Source organism: Lactuca saligna, chromosome 5 (genome assembly GCF_052625555.1).
Source record: "Lactuca saligna cultivar CGN05327 chromosome 5, ASM5262555v1, whole genome shotgun sequence".
In the NCBI taxonomy this organism is placed as follows: Eukaryota; Viridiplantae; Streptophyta; class Magnoliopsida; order Asterales; family Asteraceae; genus Lactuca; species Lactuca saligna.
The window spans coordinates 276,523,242-276,531,181 of record NC_136421.1 but is presented as its reverse complement, the minus strand read 5'-3'; the positions used below and the strand labels follow the sequence as shown (position 1 = coordinate 276,531,181).

The following is a 7,940-nucleotide window of genomic DNA, read 5'->3' as shown; positions in this document are numbered from 1 at the left end:
ACTTAGAAACAAGAGTAAAATACACTTTTGATCCCTGAATAAAGCAAATTTACAATATCTGGCTCCTTATCTAAGGTTTTTGTACCATTTTCGGTCCATGTTCCAAGTAAAGTGGCTATTTTTGGTCACCAAATATAGAAGATTTTTGCAACTTTGTCATCTTACGTGGAACAAGTTAAAAAAACATTACAACTCTCAAACAAGAACCAAATCAAAAAAAACCAGCTACACTCGGGGACCAAAAAATGTAATATTACTCTAAAAAGATGAACAAATCATTCATATATTGTTAATTAAGTATTGATATTCGATAATGAAAGAATGAGATGAAATTCATACTTTCTTTACATAATTGGTTTGGCTAAAACATAACAATCAGGTGCTTGTTGAAGCATCACAGCTGGATGAAGAGATAAACTGATGTTTTTTAACAAAATTTCTATTGACCACTTGTTACATTTCAACTCAACAAAGACCACACCATGTGGCATTTCCCTTCTCTGATGTCCCAATTTGCTAAATAAAAGTACATTTCTAAACAAATAAAAGAATTGCCTTTTGTAAAGAATTACCAAGCGAACTAAATGCAATATTCAGAATCGTTTTTGATTGATTTAACATAAAGTATGTTAAACCCATCATTTCCTGAAGACAATAAATGACCACAAGTTTTAGGAACTGAGGGGTATTTCTGGAAATGCACAAACAGGGTCAGACTCATAGCTGTAGCTACCTGTACACCAGCATATCATTTCCATGAAGGCATAATCACCAGACACAACATCCTATAAACATTAGCAGTGTAACTAAAAAAGAAAAGAAAAAGCATGGAAGTTTTTATACCTTAGCATCTAAACAGCATTCAAATTTATGAGGCGATATGGAAAAACTGAAGAAAGCTTAGGCCTATGAGACAAACATTTTGCATGTATATATTGTAAAGTAATCAACAAAGTAAGGTTTGGCTTCTTACCTTGGTATCTGCATCATATAATGGTGACTTGGTATCCGCATCATATAATGGTCAGTTATTTTTAGCTTTATTGCAGATTTGTAGGTGCTCTCAACTGCTCCAGTTAAGTTACCCTTCTATCAAAAAGAGGATTTGTTAGATGATAATAATTAAAATACATAAATGTGGCAGATTATGTGAGCCTAATAACAACCCATGAAAGCAATGTTGTTGTTAGCTAAGATTAAAATAAGATTAAAATGAAAGTAAACAAACAAAACACATTCAAACCATGACTAGATCCATGATTTGGATTAAACCTGAAACCACTGCACATGTAACAAACTCGATTTTAAAAAGTAGAATAAATAAAGTGATAATTATGTATTTTTATTAATTTAGAAAATTTAAAAATAAAATGGATATTTATGGATATACCTGCGAGAGATTAGCAACTGCCAGACGTAAGGAATGAAGAACTCTTCCGGGTGGCTTTCTTGTTCATATGTGAAGCGTAATTGGGTGAACATCTGAATTTACACCATAACATTGTTAATAATATGAACATTTACCATTTTTTATTTTTACTTTTTCAAAAAAAAAAAAAAGATGTGGATTATAATTACCTTCATCCCATCTCCTCGATAAAATCTGCAGTTTGTGTTGATTACTTGAAGCACCTTCTCAACTGACCATTCACCATCCAACTTTTGTGCATTCATTCGGCTATTAAAGAAGTCCAACACCTACCAAACATCATCAATTCAATTCAATTCAATGATTTTGTATCAATAATATATATATATACATATATATATATATATATATATATATATATATATATATATATATATATATATTATATTACTATATGATTAAAGTAATGGTATTTTTGATGCATACAGAAAAAATGTTCTCCAGCAACTCATTGAAGCGTGGATGATTCCGGAAAGGTTGAAAAACCTCCTGCCTGTGCATAATTGCATAAATCACCTGCCAAATTTTTACAAAGTCAATCTAAAAGGGCATTTACGTCTTTTTGGGCAATACTGTTTGTACCTCTGGGTTCCTTGGAAGTGCGTAAGTCAGGATTGCATTCAGTATCTCCAACACGATCCTCAAAAAATCCGTAGAGATATGGAATTCTGCTGATTGGTCAACAAACAAACAACATATAGGATATAATACAACCTTGAATGATGCTTTTAATAGCATGAAATAAATGTAGTATGTATGCCATAATTAACAATTTAACCATGTAATAACAATAATTTACCGTATCTTCAGGAAGTTTATCATCATCTTTGAGTTCCCTATCATTTATCTGCATTTTATCATTCTTTAGCTCTGCTAGTTTTGCATATCTGTATATCATGCCCATGAAAAACAGTGATTAGTAAAAAACAAATAAATGAAAGTACAATGTTGTTATCAGGAAGATGCTTACTTGCGTGACAACATATCAAAAAGGCTAACAAGGCATTGTGATGCATATGAACTTAATCGATGCACATGAGGCGCCACGTTAGCTAAAGCTGCAAGGCAATTTGTATGTAGACAAAAATCCTGTTCCAATTTATAAAAAGTCAGTTCAAATATAACTAATATAAAGTATAAACACACATACACATGCAGCTATATCTATATTATATAATATATATAGCATAATAATTATTATAAGTAGAATTAGATTCTGTTATATATTGTCTTACCCGCATTTTAGACATGTTATACTTCACTGTCCTAATTAGAATGATGACCATAAGAGAACCAAGAGATGTTTGATGAAGAAGCCGCTCTTGATACCATGGAACAGAAGGCAGAATCTAAAATATATATTAGGTTAATTTCCCCAATAGATTAAGAATAAACTCAATAAAAAAAAACCCAGTAAAAGAAAGTTACCAGCTTGTGGATGCTAGCATTAAAAGAAGCATCTTGACTAAGTATAAGCAGAATAATCAACACCATGTAGATTTGATTTGATGTTCTCCTTGAAGCATCATAGAGTGTCTCCAACAAAGGCATTAACTGGCCATTTTAATTGAAAAAGGAATCTCAGACAAGATACACAACAAACAAGATTAAATGCATTTTGCTTTTTGCAATAATAGATTCATACCAATGTATCTATATCAGTCCGCACCAACACATATTCCAAAAAGTCTGAATTCCCATGAACCAAAGCATACAGTAGCAAAACAGCAGTTTCATCAGCCAAACACCTGCAGTTATATAAATAATATGTAGCTATAATAAAAATCTGAAGTGAAATCAGGTCTTACATGCCAAGTGTATCAAAGAGAGAAGCAAAAGCCAATCTGACAAGTGGACCACTGTGTGCATTTCCCTCGATATCCACTCTATCAACTGCAAGGGGGTGGTGGTGATAAACTATGTCAGTTACTTGGAAATAACAAGGAGCATTGTACTTTCAATATATATTTCTTACACTCAACATCCTTAACATTTTCCAAGGCTTTGCAATACGGGTTTTCAGCAAAATATGTTTCATCTTTCAGAAGAGATTCAGAAGTGACACTTGCATTGATGTTCTTAACAGATTCCACAAGAATACATTTACGATAATGAATGAGTATAAGTAGTATATTGATACTGCTGTCTGCCAGTTGACTTCTTGAAGCTTCCACACTTGAATTCACAAAGTAACTAAGTGGTAATAGCACTATATTTGCTGCAAATGAGGTATAAAGAACATTCTTTTAGAAATACAAGATGTATGTACATTGGAAAAAAAAAAGATTATTAGTTTTTGGAAGATTATATATAATATATTATTACCAGTTGCTGAGCCAGCTCTTTTCAGAACACCAAGCTGATTTTCTTCAGACAATAAGGTATAAGAAAATGAAACGATTAGCATTCTTAGGGAGTGTTTCGTTGCCAAATATGGAGGGAATTCAGTTCCATAGGAATCCATCAAATTCCATGTTTGAAGGATATCATTATTTATAGGGTAGGGTGGAAGGATTTCAATTCCGTTCTTTCTTTTTTATTAATAGACCAAAATACCCTCAGTATATATATTGACATTGTTAGTGGTTACCTCACTCATTGTTGCATCAATGAAAGGGTGAACATCATTTGGTCGAGGTGATGGACCAGAAAGAAGCTGTGTAGACATGATAATGAGCATGAAGTTCAGCAGCTCATGATGTAGGAGATCTGTCTTGGGACTTCCAAAAACAAGAGTATTTATATGCACACAGTTAGACAAAGTAATCATAGAGCCTACTACTATAAAATGAATATAATAATAATAATAATAATAATAATAATAATAATAATAATAATAATAATCAGAAGTATACCTTATTTCGACTCTACCAATATAGCTAAGCACAGCATGCATAACCATACTTATAATGCTCTCATCTGCAATCAACAACAAAATACATAAATGTTGAGAATACAAATGAATTGTTATATTTATGTAAGACACTTCAAATCAGGAAAAAACTATTAACATATTAGATGAACTACCTTTACGGATATTGCTTTGTACTTAATCCCTATTAGACATTTTGCATGTATATTAATATTAAGTAATAGGCAAAGTACAATTTGATTTCTTACCATGGCATCATTGTAAATGTTAATTTAGCTTTTTTTTTCTTCCAGATTTCTAGTTGCCTTGACTGCTCCAGTATTGCTCTAGTTTCTCTCAGACCATCACATGAGATGACTTCACTGCAATAATCACACACCTAATTGAGAATCAATAAGCCTTACTAAAATACATAAATTTATCATACCCATAATATACTTTGTTATATAATTACACAATATGTCTCAATTCTGCCATGTCATCCAAATTGTCCTACATGAACGAAAACTCAGTGAATAGTTTTGTCCCACATTAAGTCAAAAAGAATCAACAGTTTTAGTCATATGATGTAATCAAGTACAATAAAGAAATCATATCATGAAATTAATTTAGAAACAACATTAAACCTTTCATATATGTGATGTGTGCCAATCAGGTTTCCATGGGAAAGCACCTTTCGTGATCACTTGTATAACAGATCATCCATCTAGTTTTGGCGGATGAAAAGGGCGATGGTTGTCATTTCCCTAAAAAGCAGCAATTCATATGGCAAATAAATCAGTAATCGAAAAGGCAGCAATCATAAAATATGAACTCAAATCAAAGAAACTAATGTTATTGGAGATGTTTAAGTCAAACACTAACTAATGAATCAACAAAAAAGGATTTGAAGTTGCACTAAGATGTATTAAAGTTTTGAAAATGATACAGCCTTATTAACCCCAGTTGCTGATGGAAGACATGGCATTACTAGTATAACTAATGGGGGACAAACCAGAGTAAGGGTATCATCATGTAAAAGGACAGAAATGTAAGGATATATATAGTCAAATACAGGATCCATGTTGCAATGTTATACAATTTCAGTGAAGAAAGTATAATACAGACATGTAGACACAAAATTACTAATGTCGGGAACTAACTTCAATGGAGATGCAGCAGAAGATCTGTCACCAAAAGGGAACATCTGTTACTTAAGAGGAAAGCATTATAACATGTAATCAATGTTTTGAACCTCTAAATAGAAATTTTTTATACAACCTATGCATCTCTTAGATGGACCTCTTATTTGTAACCTTGTATTCAAAATACCAATTTCAATTCAAAAGTTAAAACAATAAAGACAGTTTTTTCAATGAACAAAAATAATAAAGAAGACATTGTTTTGACCTAACTCAGAAATTGGAGGAGAGGATATAATATAAACAGGTCCACAAAAAAAAGCACAACACCTTTTGAAAGTATGCTCAATTGATTAAGATTCGAGCATTTGACCTTATGCCCCCAAAAGTCAAATTTCAATCTCTGGAATCCTGCAGTAAGAAAATTACAAACAAAAGTCCTAATATTTCTGTAGCAATGAAAATCAAAAATTGTTTCAATTATGCAAATTACACTTCTACTTCTAACTGAATTGAAAATACAAACAATAAATTATCTTTCCCTAATTGAATTTCTAATAGCTCAATAACTTGTTTAATGTTTTAATTTGGCTGGTGATTATTTACTTCTCTCTGCATAACTTCACCCTGAAAACAAAGCAAAACAACTCTTTAACTTAGTTAAGACATTTCATCAAACACCTAAAGTGCACAGAAGAACAATCTACAACTAAAAAAAATACTTTTCAGGGTTTCAAAACTATTTAAGTTTTACTGACAGCACATCACGACTTTCTTGACCAATCATCTCCGTCTGATGGAGGAGAAAGAGAAAGATACCTAGAGAGGTCGTATGTGTTGGTTAATATTTAAGGCAGCAATCAGGTATACTTATGTCATTAATTTACCTCTAATATAGTTCAAGAAGATCCATGGGTATAGTGTTTGATCCTTCAAGTGATGATGATGCATGCTTAGAAAAAACAGTTTCATGACATAAAAAGTTACCATAAACTTAAACACGCTACCTGGAGATCAGATGAGAAAGATCTGTACTCTTTTTTGTTGATCGCAACCAGATGTCAACGGAATACACTGCATAAAAGTACAACCCAACAGCCATGATGAATCCAGAAATGACAATAGACCCGAAGAATCTTACACATACAAGAATCAAGAACGTTACCTAAGAGACGAAGAGGGAAAGGCAGAGGATTCTTGAACGCCCGAGAATGAAAGAAAGAGTAAACACTGGTGTCGCTAGAAGAAAGGAGATACGGCGGTGTGAAAGAGACCCCTCCAAGTAAAACCCTCTAACATGTCTCCGACGGTGTGTGGGGAGCCGCGGGATGATCGAAGAACGAATGAATGGGAGAAGAATGAAAACTTACGACGATCTTGTTAATTTCTTTGGATTATAGAGATGATTGCGAGTGTATAGGGGGTGCTTGGGTCTCCCGTCTCCGAGGAGCGGAGTTATAGAGACTAGTCTCTCCGGTGGACGAGTGAAGAGTGGAAGTGGAAGAGCGAAGAAGGTTGTAATATTAAACGCGCCAATACACCGACCCAACCTTTTGACTTCCTACAGTACACCTCCCAGTCCTTTTGACTTCCCACTTTCAACGGTTATGTTTTAAAAGCTCAACCTTTCCAAAATTAACACCTTACTAAAAAAAAAATTATTCACCCCTAAAATTTCTTACCCTCATTATTTATTTATTTTTTGTTTTTTATTTTTTTATTATTTTTTTTATTATTTTTAATAAATAAATAATATTATTTTTTCCGTTTGGACTGTTCTTGTGTTTTATTTATTTATTTTTATTTTTTTGTTTTTATTATTTTTAATTGATACATATTATTATTATTATTATTATATATATATATATATATATATATATATATATATATATATATATATATATATATATATATATATATATTAAAAGAGGGTTCCATTTGAACAATCATAGATTAGTGTCACGACACATGGATGAAAAATGGGAGTTTACCGACTGTTAACCGATAAGAATTGAATTGGTGGTGATCGGCTCTTAAGCCGATATCCCACCGGCCATAGATGGATTTCACCCCGATTCATGTTTTCCTTCTGACTAAAATGCAAATTTGGTCCCTGTGGTTATCAGAAAAATGTGGATAAAGTCCAAAAAGATTTCAACTTGCACCGTTAGTCCAAAATCAAATCTTTTTTTGTGGATAAGGTCCCTGTTAAACATGAAAAAGACTGTTTTACCCTTTTTATTTCTTTTTTGCTTTTATTTCTATTTATTTAAATAATTAAAAATGTTTTAATTAAGTAGAAATAAAAATTAACCCCCCTCTCTCCCGTATAGGATGCCATGAGCAAACTCCAAACCATGAAGAAAAGAAAAAGAGAAAAGAATAGATTGTAACTCCAAACATAATTATTAAATCAATATTGAACTCAAAAATCCAAACCAAATGTAATCCTAATCGAAGCTGAAAAAATCAAAATATTTGAGGAAAAAATTGAAGATGAATTCTGGATATTGACAAA

The 7,940-nt window shown here is 32.2% G+C and overlaps 1 pseudogene across 1 annotated transcript; it reads right to left on the bottom strand.

The window, feature by feature from the left end:
- Positions 1-1,109: 1,109 nt before the first annotated feature.
- LOC145046733 (uncharacterized) lies at positions 1,110-5,487 on the bottom strand (annotated as a pseudogene). The gene is made up of 17 exons (XR_013682045.1): positions 5,409-5,487; positions 4,457-4,477; positions 4,285-4,348; positions 4,020-4,149; positions 3,755-3,956; positions 3,405-3,647; positions 3,238-3,322; positions 3,075-3,177; positions 2,858-2,983; positions 2,665-2,778; positions 2,400-2,518; positions 2,229-2,316; positions 2,012-2,097; positions 1,856-1,945; positions 1,579-1,698; positions 1,391-1,482; positions 1,110-1,281 (listed from the first exon to the last, which is right to left on the bottom strand). The product of XR_013682045.1 is annotated as an uncharacterized LOC145046733 (transcript).
- Between the last annotated feature and the right edge of the window lie 2,453 nt (positions 5,488-7,940).